Raw genomic sequence first — 19,736 nt, forward strand, 5'->3', positions numbered from 1 at the left:
TTTTTCCGCTTCCAAACCTTGGGGTTCTTTTCACACTTCTTAGATGCTTTACTTTTTTTTACTCTCAGCTGTTTCTCACCCATCCAAGGTTTTGTGTTTCCATTTTGTATCCAGTGAAATTGCGCGCGAAAATCTCTTTGCTCGAGAATAAAGCGCCGGAGTTTAAGCTTTAATTACATCGAAATTTTGCACCCTTACTTTGGTCGTTCAACTTCTCCGGCTGAATGGAAGTGTTTGCTCGAGCACCCTCTTTTCTTCCGGCTTGAAAGAAACAGTGCTCGTCAACTAAGGTTACAACAAAAAGGGTTTTTTTTTGTTGCTGCCTTCTCACTTGGGCACTTTTTCGTAGATGATTGCGGAACTTTGCAACAGCACAGCCTGCGCCCTGGATGCATCCCGATGCGATGCAATGGAGTGACTTTTGACTTTACCTACAATCTCAAAGGAGAAGGCCTTCACTGCTCGTTGAAGGAACCAACACCGCCGACGAAGGGACTCACCTGGAAGGAAACAAAAGATAAAACGGTTAAGGTAAATTGATAAAATTTTCTGACTATGTTTGAGAATGACTTTGGTTAAAAGCACACCTTTGGCTTGCGTTCTTTTTTTTGTGTCAGCGTTGATTGCTGTTTAACTTAGTGATACATTCAAAATTAACAATGTTTATTCAATGAAGTATAGCTTAAGAACATAATTTTGGTACCTATGTAGATATATAATTTTTGTGTTTTGTTTTTGTTATGAAAATTCCCTTTTCGAACACAGTTGCACAACTAAAATTCCAATTTACTATCAAAGTGGTGGGTGCAATAATTGTGGGGGGCTGAACCTCCAAATTAAAGGAGTAAAACCGACCCCATGAAGGTTTTTCCAGGAAGATTTTTTCTTTCATTTTTCATGGATGCGTTTTAAATTTTAATTCAAATTGGCTTCTGGTTCAAGTTAAAGAAAATCTCTGAAATTAACCTCTAGACCCGACTTTTATATCACATATAAATCTGCAGAAGCTCGACTTTGTGATGTGAAACAAAAATTATTAAATAAAAACCATGTAAATAAGAAAAACTAAATTTATTCAATCAAAATCAAACAAAGTTTTGTTGGGGTGTATGTTTGAGTATCTTTTCCTGCTTAATTTGATTTTTTTTGTTTCGATTATAGTCGATATAAAATATCTATATGTATATTAAGCATTTCAGAATTAATTTTCTCATTTTGCTCTGCGGAGTTCCTCCTCCTCGTGGTGCAGAGTGGAAACGTGTCTGCATTACGTACGGCCGAGAGAACTAACCCCCCCCCTCCTCCTTGCAAACCCTTGCAAACGAACTTTACTTTGACTATGACCATGGAATCTCTATCGTAAACCGACTCCCTTTGACCCACGTGAGATGCTGAACCGTGCCGTTGAGCCTGAAAGGCTTGCGGGTCGGAAAATCACGTCAGTCTCTAATGGTAGCCTGTAGGGCACCAGGATACACCCCACAGTTTTCCAGTCCTTTCTGCGCTAAACAGGCACAGTGCACTGGTGCAGGGGACCATATATTTACCTCGCGACTCGTGCGTTCAAACATTAAGACAAATAATATATCAAAATCGCGGAAGGAAAAGATAGAGGTGGAGATGGACGATTGTCCCAATCCGTTTGGCGGGAGTGGACTATGGCGCTTGCCGGTTAGGCAACCCGCTGTGCCGGTAAGGACGCCTGTAAAAGTAAAAGAGAGTGATGACCCCTTTTTCGAAGTCCAGCAGGCAGTCGAGGAACTCCTAAGCTACCCGGAGCTTCAGGACCCTGAGGATCCTGCTGAGTTAGCGGTGGCAATGGCGGGCATCTAGGACCTTGTGGAATTTGTTAGAAAGAAGTCACATCCAAAAAGAGATCCGTCAGAAACTTGCTAACGTGATAGCACTGTTCGTAATGGCGAACCTAACAGTGGTGAGCTTGCTCACTGCACCGGAGTGTTTAAGGGAGACACGTGGTAAAGAGGAAGTGGTTACCCCTCTGCGAGCGGAAACGACTCGGTCTTCGGTCTTCGCATGGACCGATGGCGAAACGGAGTTTGTCGGAAACGGCAAAAGAAAAAGAGGTTCTCCAGGGAAAACGAGACCTGGAGTCCCGAAGAAACCATCAGGGGACCCGGGCGAAAACGAGATAAAGGAGGGAGGCCAAGTTCCCGAAGCGCCAACTGGGTGGCAGGCAGTTGAGCGCAAAAGGAAAAAGGCCACGGAAGCCAAAGACAAACCCAAGTCCAAGCCCAATCCAATCCGATTCAGGAACATGCGGGAGGCGTTGGTGATAAAGGTACCGGAAGGTACCTACGCCGATGTCCTTCGCCCGATGAGGACGAGCGATAGGCTGGTGGGCCTAGAAGGGGCCGAGAGGAGAATCTACCAAGCACGCTCTGGTCTGAAGATCCTGGAGCTCAGACGTGGCTCAACCATCAAAAGCGCGGAGTATAGCGTGCTCATGAAGGAGATAGTCGCAGAGACGGCGAAAATCCGTGCCTTGAGCACCACGGTTACCGTCATAATTAAGAATCTTGACGAGATAGCCACATAGGTAGAGGTCAAGAATGCCCTGAAGGACCTGTGCAAGATCCAAACGGACCAGACCTCGATCATGGTATGGGAAGGTCCTCCCAAATCCGGAACACAGGTGGCGTTCGCGAAACTTCCGGTTGCGGTAGTATACCCAGAACTGAGTGTATGCGGCTAAAGGTGGGACGGTCTTTCTGCTAGATTGCCATCCCTCAGCAATCGGAAAGGTGCTTCCGTTGTGTCGAGTACGGACACAAATCGTTTGCCTGCAAGGATACCGATAGAAGTGGTCAGTTCTGGCGGTGCGGTGAAACCGGCCATTAGGCGGCTAGCTATACCAAAGAGGCTAAATGTCTCCACTGTGGTGGAGAACACAAGGCTGGCAACTCTAGGTACTCCGCCTTCCAAAAGGCGACGGCTGCACCTCCGCAGGGATAGAAGCAGTTTAGCTTAACTTCAACCACTGCCACTCAGCACACCAGCTGTTGCGACAGATGGCATACGGAAAAGTTGGACATGGCGTTGGTGGCAGACCCGTATCGCAGGTCCTCGGATGGCAATAATTGGGTAACCGATAAAGCTAAACTGGCCGTGACATGGGTTACAGAAAGATACCTACGAGTTATCAGCGCATTCCGAACAGTGTCTTCGGTAGCTGCTGATGCTGTGGCGGGGTCATGCCCATCTCGGTCTTGCTAGAGGAATATATCTTCTGCTACGAGCACAAGCACATGCCCGATGTGCGGAAACATGGCAGAGAGGCCTCGATGTCCATCTGGCAGCACTAGGACAGCTTGAAACGCGGCTGGGGAACCTATCGCTTGACCCCTAACGTCGGATTTTGGATGGATCGGAGACATGGAGAGTTAGATTCCAGCATAACGCAGTTCTTGACTGGTCACCGATGCTTCAAGCAGTACCACCATCGGTTTGGAAATGTGACCTCGCCATTCTGCCCAACCTGCGGTGACACAGTTAAGACACCAGATCACTTAGTGTTCAACTGTCTGAGGTTGTAAGGGGTAAGCACTAATATGCTTGCTGCCTGAGGACCAGACACGACAGCCGACAACATCGTGCGAAGGATCTGTGAGGATATCAACACTTTGCACGTGGTCAGTAATGAGTTCACTCGGATCATGACTGCCCTGCAGAGGAGTTAGAACCAGCACCAGTCCGCGACCGGTGATTCCTTTGCCGGGAAGCATCTGAGTAGTGTGCGTCCGATCCTCGCAGTAAAACGTACAAAGATAAGATTTAATCTTCTGCGTATGCCGAGCTGCTTAGCACGTCGCGTGCGTGTGTAGGATATTGTAGTGAACTTTATCAAATCACTCTTGAATAGCTTCCAACAGCCGTTCGAGCTGAAAGTAGTTAACAGAATGACGTTGAATTGAAAATTCTTTTCTCTCTCGGGATTACGCACAGAGAGAGATTTGTTTCTCTCTTTCGTTCAGTTACTAAAATTGATCTATTTATCGTGACTCAAAACAAGCCTGTTCAATGCTTCAGAACAGATACGTTTGTTAAATTCTTTTGCATCACGTTGTTCCCTACAGATATCTCCACTGCTACCGTCGCAAAGTACTCGAGTAGAGCGCGCTCTCTGCGAGGGAGGCTGCGGAGATAAGAAATGACCTTCTCTGCATTTGAACTCGTAGGGGGAAGTGGTCTCACAGACGCGAGCCTAGGATAAGCTGCTCTCGATTCGGCACACGGCGGGTAAAAAACCTAGGGTTGCCAGCCCCAAAGTTGCCAGCCAAAGGAAGGAGGAAGACCGGACCACGGTCGGAGTAGAATGCCCTTTCGGCAGGGAGCCTCGAGTTGTGGGCGTCCGATCCTACACTCAACCAAATCGACACATTGGGGCTATGTGTGAGCCTATATAGATTTTTGCAATTTGTCTCCCAAATGAAATTTATAAGTCACACATATTTTCAGGAAATATTTCAGGGTTATATGCGACTAATGAAAATGATAAATTCACATATGGATGTTACGTGTGCAATGAAATCGCCTAAAAATAGGCTTTAAATTAGGTTTTTTTTCGAATTTAGTCTCCGGCGTTTGGAATTAAGCAGGAAAATTGTGATTTTATTTAAAACGCTATCATTTTTTGTATTAATTTTTTTTTCGTATAAATTATTAAAGCTAATTTTTGTCACTAAACTATTGTCCTTTCCGGTGGCTCATCATCCGAAAAATCTGAGGTTCCTTTTACGAATCTGTATTACACATTGCTTAAGGCGGCAACAAACACCAAAACTTGTTGTGAAAGAGAGATAGGATAAAAAAATATATTGGCTGTGTGGTTATCGTCAGAAACACCGTCTTTTAAAGTTTTTCATAAAATCTACTAACCTTAATTGCCTTTATTATTCCGAGAAAAAGTTTTTTCATCGGCACCTCGTGTTTCTTTATCAATCTCGGCCATTTTGAAAGAGTGAAATTTTTCAAAGATGATATTCATAAAAGTTATGTGTAAGGTAATGAACATCATATTCCAATCCAATTAAAACTGAAACTCAAACATAAATATTATTTGAATCATATAGTAGCAGACATTAATTGGCTTATGTGTGAAGGAACATAAACTATAAGTGTCAATTTTTTGCAGTGTAGCAGTAAAGCATACAAAGAAAAGACTTAACCTTCTGCTATAACGACTTTTGATTTTGCGTTCAGAAACCCAGCAAATTCGTTCTTTAATTCGCCTTATCCGTGGCTATTCGGATTTAAACTACTTTGAAATCTATTTGCAATTCGAGCTCCGTAGCATAATCGTCCACGCCCGGCTAAAGCACTCTCTATGTTGTTAAGGTGCTCAGAATATCAAATAGCGCAAATAAATGAATTCAGATTGCATGTTCATGACGTTGTGCTTATTATTGCATGCAAATCCACATAATCTTAGGAACTATGATTTTACTTAAATGCTACTTACAAACTATACAAACATTCAAATCCGTAGTGATACACAGTTAATTGATTGCCAGTAACGGTTCTCCGCTGCTGGGGCACTTTTCGAGTTCGCTTGGATGCGATTTTAATTCCTGCTGGCTGTTCTGAATACTCGCAACTAGCGCGCTAGTAGAATTCTGCATGCATCGGCATCCCAGTAAGCGCGTCCTCTCAGAAATCGACAGAGCATGCAAAAAATTGAGAGTTGAGTCACCGAACTTTGAATAAAACGGTTAACCTCGGCGACACTCCAAGAACGCAAATATTTTCATTCGGTTTGTCCTGCCGAGATACCTAGAGGCAACAAATACGAATGCGTACATGCGAAATCAGTTTGAATCGTACACTCGCACGGTGTGGTCGCATTTTGTTCCCGTGTTCCGTGTGTGCTTTCAATCGTAGCTGTCGACTTCTCAGGCAGGCGAACACGCGTCTCGGAGGGAAACATACAAACACGATTCGGATTGTGTTCGTTTGTTTCTCTGGAGGGCGTGTCTTAGCTTAATTCGTGGCACTCACCCAAGGCACGCGTATGGTGTGTTCCTCTCTAACGATGTGATGATGCAAAATCGCCAGAGAGATCGTTACGATCCCTCTGGCGATTTGAGTTACCTTTCTGCCGATTCAAATTTACCGGGATGCTGCTGATTCGATCGTGCTGGTACAAATTCTTCCGCTCTCTCGATTTTCCTTCACCCAATGCTGGGTGGTGAGTTCCGAATCACTCACTTCCTCGGCGCGCTAGCTCGATGTTTCCATTTTGCACAAGCTTTCCGATGACTGCTCGATGATCGCAGCTAATGCACTTTTCGCTCTTGTGCGAATTCCTTTCGATGACAACGACGACAACAACAACAAGTTTGCATGCACTTGTTGTTTGGTTTGCACAAATTTTAGAGGGCAATTTCCGAGATCAGCAACTTCCTCAGCTTTGTCGTTTCTTCATGCAATGACGACTCGGGTTCTCCTACGTTCCCGCATGCACTCGATCTCCGTCACATCGGAGATTTCAACGTTGTGAGACTCGATGACTTCGAAGATCGAAGAAGAAGATCGAACTCCCGAAAACGGCCCTATAGTGTGAAATGTAGTGTGTTAGGCAAATCATTTAAGTTTTTATACGTTCCGCTTACTTCACGAGGAAGGCCGTTGGCGTGCACGGAGCTCGGATCGATAAAGTGGCTACGGGGCCCTTCACTTCTGTCCTCCCCTGCTGTCGTCCTAATCTGTAGAAGACATGTGATGCAATAGGGGAATATTTTGCAAATATTTTGCCTAACATGTTTCTCAAGCCGGATACGATCAATACTTGCTCGCTATTCGAGAAAGTGGCTACGGGGCACTTCTCTTCTGTCCTCCTCTGCTGTTGTTCAGTGGTTCAAAATCAAAAAAAGTGGGAAAAAATAATTTAAAAGCTATTTTGTTAAAGATTATAGACAAAAAGTTGGAAAAAATAATAAATTAGATTTTATTTCAAAATTTGTAATTTTTTCCAATAACTGCTAAAACGGGGTTTGAGCTTTATACTGGGAAATTGGACATTTTTCAATTAATAATGAATATTTTTTTTAAAATTGAGTATGGGCTCCTAAATTCCTGTAGGTTGGTTGGACATACATTAAAACTGATGTTTCAAGGTGAATTTGCATATGTATCGAAGCTAACAATGCTTGGTTTACTCTGTCTAAATACTTTAAAATTTGCATTTTTAAACCAAACAGCGTTCCACTCAATGATTTCGTATCCAAAATATAGCAAAAACTAGCAGCTGATTTTAAGATATGTTTTTGATGAGACTTCCACCTATCCAACAGTGTATAATTTACCATGGCGATCGGCAGCGCAAGCTTTATTTTTGCTTCCGAAAGATAAATAGGGTAAATCGAAAAAAATCAATCATCTAATTTTGGGTTTTCAATCAAACGAAACTTGATATTAAGGAACTTTTTTATCTCCAAACTGTGATTAAGATTATAATACATCACTTCGGTATAAACATTTATAAATTTTTAAAGATTTGTATGCTTTTTTAAGTTGTATTGGGCTGAGAATAAAAAATCCTATTTTTAATTCTTGTGTTAAAGTTGTCGTTCATGTTTGTTTCATAGAAGGTGTATAAAAGGTCCTAAAAATATCTGAATACATCATAACGTTCCTAGAATATTGGAGATTTGTTTCCATTACAAAAAATTTGGTTGATGCTGACTTGAAAAATGGGCTTTTTTCCGGCATTTTGGGGATTTGAACCACTGTGTGTCGTCCTAATCTGTAGAAGACATGTGATGCAATAGGAGAACATTTTGCAATTGTTTTGTCTTACTTAAATTTCACGCTGGACACAATTGATACTCCGCTCGCTGATCGGTAGTCGATCGGTGCTTCTGGCTGCAATTTTGGTTTGGAGGGATTTAGATTAAAATCGAAATGTGTTTGGTAAAGGGCTCTTACCGTATCGAGTCGGTCGGTGGCATGCGGCATGCACCACGAAGAAGACCTTTTTCGATATTCTCTAGATTTTATAGCCACATTCGTGTATTACTTCACACGATCACATGCACTACGATCACACAACCGTTTTTTAAGCCGAACAACGAAATTCAATCCACAGTCCGCGAAACAATTTAGCCGTGAGTTAGCGCATCGAAAAACTCCGGCCTTTGTAGACTGTTTACACTACCGATTTACTCTAACGGAAACTCTTGTCCGAGAACTGATGGACATCGCTTTTAGACAAAGGTTTCCAGAAAATTATCTTTCTGGCTCTTGTTTTCAAGCAAATTAGATGTCTTTTGCTTTTAGTGGTTTGCCATAAAAACTGTTACCTTAGGCTAAATTGTAACACTGCGTATGCCGAGCTGCTAGATACAGTTGCGTTCAAAAAAGAATGCAATCGCTTGAAGCTGCGCACCAACTTCCAACTTTGACAAGCTACCATTTCTCTCACGGCTGATATTTTTTAATGAAAATTTCACACAATCTAGTTCAACTATCCAACTAACATTGCACAAAATTTGAAGTCTTTACATTGACGGGAAACAAAGATACAGCTATTCCCGTAAAAAAGGGAAATTTGGAGTTGCTTCACTAAATTGGCTGTATCTTTGATAATTTTCATTGAAAAATCTTGAAATTTGATCAAAAGATGTGAAAATGTTTGATCTAATACCAGGCCAAAGTTCGTCAAAATCGATGAACGTGATCAAAAATGGTGCCGGGTTGAAAATGAGGTTCATTATCGCCCAGCAGACGATTTCATTCTTTTTTGAACGGATGTTTATATGGAAATCAGCGTAATCCATGTATTCTTGGTATTTTCTTTCACAAAACCAAAAATTATCACAAAGAATGTTATAAATTGCTAAAATCTTTATTCGTTCTTTGTTTCGAAAGAGAAAATGTTTCAACAGAGTTCAAAATATGAAGAACAGAGCTTCAGATATGACCTGCTAATTATACCGATAAACAAATTTGATCTACAATTTAAGCGAATATTCTATTCGCTCTTGTGTTTCAATACCAGTTCTGTTGGAACAATTTCTGTTTCTAAACAAAGGAAGAATAAAGTTCCTATCAATTTACAACATTCTTTGTGATAAATTTTGGTTTTGTGATAGAAAATATCAAGAATATATGGATTTCGAAGATTTTCATATAAACATCCGTCCAAAAAAGAATGAAATCGTCTGTTGGGCGATAATGAACCTCATTTTCAACCCGGCACCATTTTTGATCACGTTCATCGATTTTGACGAAACTGTGCCTGGTATTAGATCAAACATTTTCACATCTTTTGACCAAATTTCAAGATTTTTCAATGAAAATTGTCAAAGATACAGCCAATTTAGTGAAGCAACTCCAAATTTCCCTTTTTTACGGGAATAGCTGTATCTTTGTTTCCCGTAAATGTAAAGAGTTTAAATTTTGTGCAATGTTAGTTGGATAGTTGAACTAGATTGTGTAAAATTTTCATGAAAAAATATCAACCGAGAGAGAAATGGCAGCTTATCAAAGTTGGAAGTGGGTACGCAGCTTCAAGCGATTTCATTCTTTTTTGAACGCAACTGTACGTCGCGAACTGGCACATGGACGGGAAAAGAGGAGAGGGTTTCGAGCCAAACCAAGCGGAGCCAAGATCTCAAGTTGTTAGAGGAGAGGTCATTGGTCTCTAGCAGTGGTCTCGAACAGAGGCGGAGCGCACGATAGTTGTGGGAACCAAGCGAGCCTCGAGTTACGAATAAAGTCCGCACTTCAAGTCGTCAGAAGAGAGGTCCTTAGTCTAGAATCGTAACAAGAGGAAAGATATATAAACAGGAGTTTTGACTTGAAACCGAGTAAGCCGATTAGCGCTTAAGAGTGGACTTGGTCTTTTATTAAAGATACAGCCTTCGTTGCATGTCCACATGGGAATTATAGCCAGGGGCCCCAGGTGGAGCTTATGGCGTAGGGTACATAGTATCTAGAGTCGACCAATTGCACCCTTGGACCTAGAGTAGCATACTGGGGAGACGCGGTTTACCACTTGGGTGATCAACTATCAGGAACATTTCGCCACTGGGCTTTTCATTAAACGGTATTGAAATCGAGGATGCAATCATCTCAAAGGCAGCGTCGAAGCTCAAGAATTCCTTTTCTACGGGTCCGGACGGGATACCAGCTTCGTTTTTAAAAAGTTTCATGCCTGTTTTGTTGACTCCTATTCGTCTTATTTTTCAAGCTTCGCTTGACAGAGCTAGCTTTCCACTACTGTGAAAAGAAGTTTATATGTTCCCGGTCCACAAAAAAGGTGATAAACGAGATGTCAACAACTACCGTGGAATCTCAGCCTTATGTTCGATAGCCAAACTATTCGAATTTGTGGTCTTGGATCCCATCTCCTCGTTTTGTAAGAATTACATTTCTAATGACCAGCACGGATTCATGCCTAAACGCTCCACGACAAGCAACTTGTTGACGTTCACTTCTTTTGTGCATGAAAGTTTTGCTGCAAAATCTCAAACTGATGCCATATACACCGATTTGTCAGCTGCATTCGACAAAGTGAGCCACGAAATTCCAATAGGGATACTTGGACGCCTGGGGTTCAGTGGTACTTTACTTGACTGGTTTCGCAGTTATTTGACTAATAGCTAATATCTTATTTGCCCAATAAGATACGCAGTTACAATCTTCAAGAAAGTTGTTCAGTAGAAAATTTCCTTAAGGTAATTTATAAATTGGCACAAAAACCATCATCTGGCTCGGCTCCACAGAAGAAACAAAAATGATGTTGATTTTTCAGTACAAAATATCCAATTTTCCCATACAAACCTAAAAATTCAAATTTACTCATGTAAACGTTACTTAAAAATTCTGTAAAAAATCATGGATGAGTTTTGGACCAAGACGAAGCTTTTTAGACACCAGGGTTTGAGAAATTCAAAAATGACCCCAAATCGACTAAGTCTACTGTCCCACTCTACTGGAAGCTATTCCACTAAGTGTGCGACCCTGTGGTCTTAGAAATCAGGATCTTCAATTGTACATATGTTCCTATTCGAATGAACAATTATGGAGCAAATAGCGCCCTCATCGGTGCAATGAAATTGTTCAACCGTTTTTCCGAGCATTTTGACTTCGACGTTTGGAGGGATGTTTTCCGAAGTGGTGCAGAATCAGAATCTGATACTGATAAGGAACAATATCCTGATCCTGATTCTTACCTCGATTAAAACATGATTCCGAAACATGCATTTTAAGTTTAGTATTCCGGCCGTTAATTTTCGGGATGCAGACATTGGATTCTTTACATTCATTGATCATACAAGTTTTTAAATTATTACTCGAAATTTTTTATTCGGTAAAAGTTATGAAAAATTTAGCCGTTTTTTCTCCTTCGCCACGAAAACAACATAAAATATTTTTCTTTTTATAAGTCCACCACAGTTTTTGCTGAATGTATAAACTTTCCAACCAATCATCAGCCTACTCAGGTGCTAGACATCAAATTTTTTCAATTTTTTTTCTTGTTTATCTCCGGAACATTTTGGCGGGACTTGTCAATGAATTGTTTTTTTGACTGGAAACCTTCCAGATGCTCACTGAAGAGTTCGTTATGCTGTCCATTACGAAATTTAAAAAAATTCTCCTTGTTAGCAGTCTAAATATTTTGCGCACGATTTGACCACAGCATTTTGATTATTTTACTGGTGGGCAACTTGTTTACCTTGTAGAAGTTAAGAAGGGCTTCTCAAAGTATTCCCGAAACAAAGTGTAGCATTTTTTTTCGAATACAGTCTATATTCTTTAACTTTTTTTTTCAACTCGGGTACGAAGCTTTCTTTCTAGATGTTTTAAAATATGATTTCTTGTTTTGAGCATATATTTATAGTTCTTCTTTTTTTAAAATAAGACTATTAATAGTTCATTGATAACATTTGATTTTCGAGTTTTGAAGGTGGTTTCGCTTGTTTTACAAGAAACTCTATGAATGCAAAAATTCGATTTAAATATAGGATGGTATTTTATTCAGATTAATCATACCATTTCCCTCCCTAAAATTTTAATTTCTATTTGTTAAAATATAGTCTGCATATGAATTCTTATTTGCATGACTGAACCAAAATCAACATTTTTATTTAAAATTATAATTATCGATTCATCCACTAATTTTATCTTTTACCAGATTTCTGATTCAAATTCATGTGCTACATTTAAATATTGATTTCGAAGTTTTCATGTAGGAATAAAAAAAACTTATTGTTTGTTTAATTCTGTCCAAAACTTCAATTCCTTAGTATATATTAGAAATTCCAATCAATCTGTCAAATTAAAATTGTGATTGAGGTGCAATTCTGAATTTCGTAAAATCGTCATCTGATCTGCAGATGAAGTTAAAATGGTCAATTTCATTCGGCTATTTCAACCATGTTATGCCAATTAAAAAGGTTTTTTTTAAATGATTTATGCTCATCGTGCCCCGATTAATGGTGCTTATACTACCCCAGTGGAGGTTGTCACCATGCCCGTACAGTGACTAATGGGTTAGATGGCTTTTCAAACAAACTGCTTCAAATTTACCTACATCATTAATTGAAAAATATAAAAAAATATATAGGGACCCCTTTGGAAAAATTGCCCCAGGCCCTCCTAAGATTTATGCGGCCCTGGATCTTACAAAACGAAAAAATAACCTTGACCGATAAGACTGTAAGAAGACTCAATAAAAAATATTTATGGTTATTATTTACCTCCAATCGTTCTTATTTGAAATCGTGAACGTTTTTTTTCAAAAATGTTTATTGTCCACTTTCAAATACAAAATATTAGCACAGACCTACGAAAGAAGTATTTTTTTCAACAATGTTATTCATAATTCGCCCACTTTCAAACACATAATCTTTACACAGGACTACAAAAGTATTATCGATTATTCCTGAAACTGTGGTCTATCGAGCTCAATCACCCTTCGTCATCGTGAGGCTACAGATTAGCACGAACGTGACCGGTTGTCCTGTCTGTCTCAGGACAAACTTCCATCAACATTTAATTTAATTAGAAAAGTTACACATGATCCTTTCGGTTCCCATCTTCCATCCGTATCCTGGGGTAAGTGTAGCCAAAAAAGCAACAGACAACATAATCAATTACTGCACCTAAAAGGTGCTTCCGAAAGGTAAACTTTTTGTGTGGAAATAACAGGTGTGTGTACTCATCAGTTTCACTGTCTGTCGATAGATGAACAAAAATGTCTTTGAAAATGAAGAGCAATGTAATATAAAATGAATAAAGGAAATCAATTTATTCCTTGAACTTACACTTTCTTACAAATATGGAATAAAAGTTTGAAGAATACTTAGCAAATCCACTTTTGACTTAGAGACGACATGCGTTGAGATGATTGGGTACGAAACTTCGTTAGCCGGTTGGATAGTTTTGGTGAATGGCCTTTGTGATGAGATAAAACAAAGCCATGGAAATCCATTCAAATGGGACAAAAAAATTCAACGGTATCCCGGCTCTTGAAGCGAGGACAAAAAACCCAAAACTGTTGGTCGAATTCAAGTGTGTACTTTCGTAAAAAAACCAACATCTTTTGGGGTTTTCCGAGTGAAAAGTAAGATATACCTTCAAACCACACTGATATAAACAGGGAAAAGAGGCTGTTTCAAGTACACTAGTGAAACCGTCCTTATTCCAAACCAGAAAATGTTGCGTGGGAGTAGGTACAAGAGGTAAAATTGACGAAGGAAAAAGGGCACCCAGTTGAAGCTAATGGAATTTGGAGGATTAGAAAAAGGGGTTTTATTTGCGTTAGGGTGGGTACCCGGATTTATTCCGAGGGCTGCCTGCCGGAGGGACGAAAATAACGGCAGCTCTCTGTACTTTTATGCCCGGTCGAACCTTTTTACCGTTAATGTGATATTTGAATATCGTATTTGCGATATGGGTTGAAATGAAGGAAAAGTGCCTCTCGGAGCATTACGTTTGCGGCATCTTGACGGGGTTATGTTTGGCTTAGAGATCCTTAAGGAGCCCACCAGGAAACCGTTTGCTGAGCCCTTGACGACTTGTTAAGTTGACTGGTTGAACCCATTAAAATTGATGTATTTATTTGGGGTTTTTGAGGAAATGGTTTCAGTATAAGGTTAATTTTTTTTTCTCAAGATAAAAATGTATAAAAATGAGCAGTTTAAAACTTGAAAACGTGATTAAAGAAAATACGATAAAAGCATACCACCAATTGAAAACCAGAATATGAAATCAGAAACCCATGCAAATTATTATGTGTTTCCAGATATCGAAAGCACTTTTATGAAAACCCCAATTTAAATATGTTTGATTGCTCGAAAAGTAACATGTCAAACAATTCAGCGAGGCGAATATTGTTGTACAAATCAACTATCAAACAATTGAACCGTGCAATCAAATAATTTTTGAAGAAGAACCAAAAAAGCTCTCAGCCAAAAGGCCACTCGAAACAGGACTTTTATCAAACGATTTGGGATAGTACGATTCTAATTGCTCCGGTGCCATTTGCAGTTGAAATCCAATTTCCCATCCCCTCATAGTGGCAAAAACTGTTTTTCATTGATTGTTGTTTTTCTGGAAGAGAAAGAGAGACAGAGAGAGAACGATTGAAAAACAACATCCTAGCGACAACAACTACACAACTGATTGAAAAATCAACAATCACATGGTCAGACAACTAGAATGGGGGGATGATTCAGTTTTTGTAACCAGAAATAAAAACAAATTATGAGGAAACACTAAAATTTATGTGTGTATTGTACCGTGAAGGACCCAATGGCCGCGCATTTAAGCTATGATGAATGTTCTCTGTGCCGTACAAAAATCGTTTTTTGTGCGATTCCGAAAACAAAAGCACTGACACGTAGTCAAACTTACGTTCTATAAGGGAAAAATTTAAAAGTGAGAGATTTTTCATTCTAACGTCACAAAAAACGCGAATTTGTAAAAAGTGTTGGTGTACCAATGGCCGCGCACTTCTTAATTTGGTTTAAACAGTGAATAAGGTATCCAAACAGTTTAAAATGCTGTTTACATAGCTCTCAGGCTCATTGCGAATATTCTCAGGTAAGGGTTTTCAAGATTCACTCAACAAATACCGATTTGTCGTCATTGTTTTGTGAAACTAGTCTAGTGCAATATTAGTATGAGGCGCCATTTTTACAAAGCATTATTTTGTCGGAAGATGGAACAATGTTTTCGGTCCCGATTTCGATATATCATCACAAATTCGGCGAGCTGTCTAAAAGTCCACGAGGAAACTGACCAACTAAAACTAAATAGATCCGGATTGCTATCTAACCTCAAATTTCCAACACTTTGTAGCAATTTTTATTAGATAATCGTTTCTTCTGACACTGTTTCAAAAAATTGTGCTTTTTCAGCCAGTTATGTGAAGGAAAACATTGATTGGAATACTTTCCTGTGAATCTTAAGCGGGCCATAGACTACACAAATTGGCCTGTACAAATTCGATGATTCCACGACGATTATTTGATCTATGCTCGTCCACACACTATACAAACATATTTCACGCGAACACAAACGATTGCTGGCGAAAACAGCAACAGCAACAAAAAAAACCATCTCCACCCCGGCTGGGAGGATGTTTTGTACAAAATATTTCGATCCCGACCGATTTTACTCCAACCGTTTGGGCGCTCATTCAAGCAGTGCCATGCACTATGCAAATCGTGCTCACAGCGACAAAATTTCATCGAATTTCATCGCATTTGTACAAATGTTGTGTAGTCTGTGGCCCGCTTAAGTTTAACTGCTGATAAATACTAGAATACTATCCGTGCGCGGCAATAGAAACATTCGAAAATCAAGTGTACCAATGGCCGTGCACAACAAAATTGTCATTTTTTCCGCAACAGAACCTTCAAACTGTTCACTTTTTTTTCACAATTGATTCATTATACAGCAACAAATAACTTACGTTCGAAAATTTTTGCCAAAGTGCTCGAATTAAACACAAGAAACTGAATTACAAAAAGGGACTCGTTTAGCTCACTTGCTAAGGACAACAGAAAAAATGGCATCCGACAAAAACAATGTTTGTTTTTATTTTTTCTTGACCTCTAAAAGCAGAATAAATTTATTTCTAGTATGGCAAGTGAAAGATACGTAGCGGAGGTATCCGAAAATGCGAAACATAGAAATTTTCGTTGTTGAATTTCGGGGAAAATAAAGATTAAAGTTGAAAATGCGCGGCCATTGGTGCTTTCACGGTATGTAAGTTATAATGAAACAAGTATTATCGAAATTGAAAATTCCACGAAACAAACTAATCTAGCACATTTGCAAGAATATTTTAGGATTTGATCTATATATTTAATAAGCAGTTTCTGTGGTTTTGTTTGTCCTCTATAGGCTCAACCGTCTCAAGAGCTGAAGAGCTGAAATTTGGCATCGATGTTCATTAGGGCCAGGAATAATAAAACATGTTTTCAGATTTTGAAATGACCCTATCTAAAGGGGGTCGTCCATACAAGAGAAATGTTGTTTTCGTGATATTGTCGTTAATTTTTATCAGTTTGTCGAGAACATTTGCATATGATTGTTTTGAGAGATGGGCTATTAATTTCAGGTATTGAATTGTAAGTCAGGGGTCGTCCATATGAACTTTTCACTGTTTTTGCAATATTGCCGATTCTATACATCGGATTGAGATGAAAGTTTGCACACGGTAGTTTTGATGGACGGGTTTTTCAGGTATCAAATTTAATATTAGGGGCCGGCAAAAGTGGTCGTCAAAATTAACTTTTCAATATTTTGTGGTATTGACGTTATTATTCATCGGATTGGGAAGAACATTTGCACGTAGGAGTTATAAGGACGTACAATTGATTTCAATTATCCAATTTTGGGTTAGGGTCGGAAAAAAGGATAATTTATATTAACTCTTCACTGAGACAGGATGATAATTTGCACACGGAAGTTTTCAAGAACGGAAAATTGATTTCAGGTGTCATTATTTTTCAGGTGTTGACAAAAGGGGTCGTCCATATAAATTGATCTCTCTTTTAGCGATATTGTCTTGCTTATGCTCCACATTTAGATGAGAAGACGATCAAGGGACGAGTGATTTATTTAAGGTTTCAAGTTTTGGGTCGGGGTCGGCAAAAGGGGTCATCCTGAGTAATTTTTCACTGATTATTTTGGAAGGGCGATAGATTTCAGTTATCAAAGTTTGTAAAACAAGCCACCGAAAGAGGGCTAATTTTTTTAGCAATAATTGCGATGGCATGCAACGATTGAGTTGAAATTGAAATTTCTTCACAAGGGTTGGGACGTCAGAACTTTGCAGAATTTTAAAATTAAAATTTAGGTACCCGAGATGATACAGGGTAGGGCAGAGTGGACTCCCTAGTTTCAAGCAGTCGCTGAAGAGCGCGCGCTCGAGTTAGCGGAGTCGGAGTGGTCTCATGTGGTAGGGGGAAAGACGCCATTTTTTAGTCACCATGCCGTGGAGCATCGTGGTTTTGTAGTCGAAACGTTCTTTAAAAATAAGGATAGTGTGGAAGCGACCCACTGTGCATTTCGTCTACGATTTGGTTTGAATCGTCATGATAGTGTTCCTGAAGCTAAAATCAAAAGGAAATGGATCACACGTGCGACAGGATCTGCACTGCCTTGAAAACCAGTCTAAGGTCTACAAAGTTTGACCAAGGAACTTGGAAGCCCTTAAGGAAGCAATTGTTTATGTTATCGCTGGAATAACTCCAGATATGCTGCATAGAGTTTTTAAAAAACTTCATTGAACGGCTGAATATGTGCATCGCTCGTCAAAGCCGTCACCTGGACGATATCATTTTTAAAACTTAATAAAAAATAAATGGCATTGTATGTAGATTTCAGAATTGAAAAGCTCTTTAAATAATATTATGTGGTTTTTATACAGTTTACCGACCAATTCAAGGAGTTCACTCTGCCCCACCCTGTATTATGTTATTTTGTATGAAAAAAATTTGAGAAAGTCAATTTTTCGTTTTTCCTTAATATTTTGTTTTGTTTTTTATTTGTGATTTTTTTATTGTTTTTACGCAATGCAAGTGAAATTTCAATACATGTAGCTCACTGGAAAATTCTCTGGAATAACTTTACCGAAGTTGGTAAAGCGGTAGGAGAAAAAAAAATAACGCATTCTTTTTTATGAGATAAAACTAACAAAACTGAAAATCTTCCGGTCCAGTTTTCAGAAATAATTTTTCAACAAGAAAGCTATTATTTTAAGAGCATTTAAATGTTCTAATGAAATGATCTTTATTAGATTATCTATCATTTGAAAAAAAATAGGGTTATCAGAAATTTAGTGTGCCGCCCAAGTAACAATTTGAGTTTTATGCCAACCATCAAACATAGATCTTAGCATGAAACTTCCTGCAACGTCAGATTTCTGGTGGAATATAGACGAAATAGCATCAAAATATAAGCGCACCTCAAAGAAAATCAAGATTGACCACATTTTAAGTTTTTTATTTAAATTAAAATACAATATTTTAAGTAACTTATTAATTTGCTCAAATGATGCACATTTTGTTCGACATTGAAATTCATGACCTACACAACAAATAGTACCGCAAACATTGTCAAATTTGTTGAAATTGTCTAGTTTATAGTTTCTATTATAATATTATTTCCAAGAAGTTTGTAGTTTCGATTGAATTTCACAATCAACATGGCGGAGGTAAGTTAATATTGAAAATCTGAAGTCAGTTTGTAAAACAGTTTTCAAATTGTGTTATGCTGGTTAGAAAAATGTTGTAATAAAAAGAAATTTTTTAAAGTCAAAATATTTACTCTTTTCAAAAACAATTCTTTTCGAGATAGCTTTAAGCTGTTCTGAGTTAAAGTTTCAATATAAATTAGAAATTTTAATCATTTCCAAGCTCCAAAAAATGATTTATTTATTACATGCCCTTTTGTGATGTTCGTTCACATGTCATATTCATGAAATGGTGGACATAAACGAACACAAACACATACAGGATCTCAATGAAACTTGATGTTTCCTCGAAGAGAGTCCTTTTTCTCAACTCTAAGCGTACATCTTTCGAGGATATGATGGCTAGCATCTTACAAATGCTAAAACCACCAACCCCCAGAAAGTGTACTATGTATGCCGTGACCGGGATTCGATCTCATCCCGCTGGCTTAGAAGACTTGAAGGCTATGCTCTAGGCTACGGGCTGCGGCTGTCTCAAAAAAGGCTATTTGAGAAACTTTTTGGAACAAAGAGTCCATAGAAGGCTATTTGACACCCAATTTGAAACTTTTATTCTGAATGGATGAGATTGACATGTCACAAAAAGACTATTTGAGCAACTTGTTTGAACTTGAAGTTCACAGAAGGCTATTTGAGACCTAATTTGCAACTTTAATACTGAGTGATGCGTTTGCCGTGTTACAAAAAGGCTATTTGAGTAACCTTTTGTCACTTTCATGCTCACATTCGAGAAAATTCGGTACCAATATTCACTGGAACCTTTATTTGGTTGCTTAGGAATTTATATCATTTTGATAGCTCATTTTTCTCAATTTTGAGTGATAATCCCTTCAAAACAGGTTATGCTATCTCAAAAAGAGGTAAAAAAGTTTAAGCGTGTATACGGTCTTCTCAATTGTCAAATCATCTGTCTCTTGGTTTTATCATGCCTACATTCACTGTTCCAATAACACAGTTTTTCAACTTGGCTTTAACGCTGGTTTAAAAGTGCATTGAGCGAATT

At 39.0% G+C, this 19,736-nt stretch overlaps 1 protein-coding gene across 1 annotated transcript in view; it reads right to left on the bottom strand.

The window, feature by feature from the left end:
• LOC129757203 (uncharacterized) overlaps positions 1–19,736 on the bottom strand; it is a 483,998-nt gene that overhangs the window by 413,120 nt on the left and 51,142 nt on the right. The gene's annotated exons all lie outside the window — the stretch shown is intronic.

The sequence above is a fragment of the Uranotaenia lowii genome, chromosome 3, assembly GCF_029784155.1.
Source record: "Uranotaenia lowii strain MFRU-FL chromosome 3, ASM2978415v1, whole genome shotgun sequence".
NCBI lineage: Eukaryota > Metazoa > Arthropoda > Insecta > Diptera > Culicidae > Uranotaenia > Uranotaenia lowii.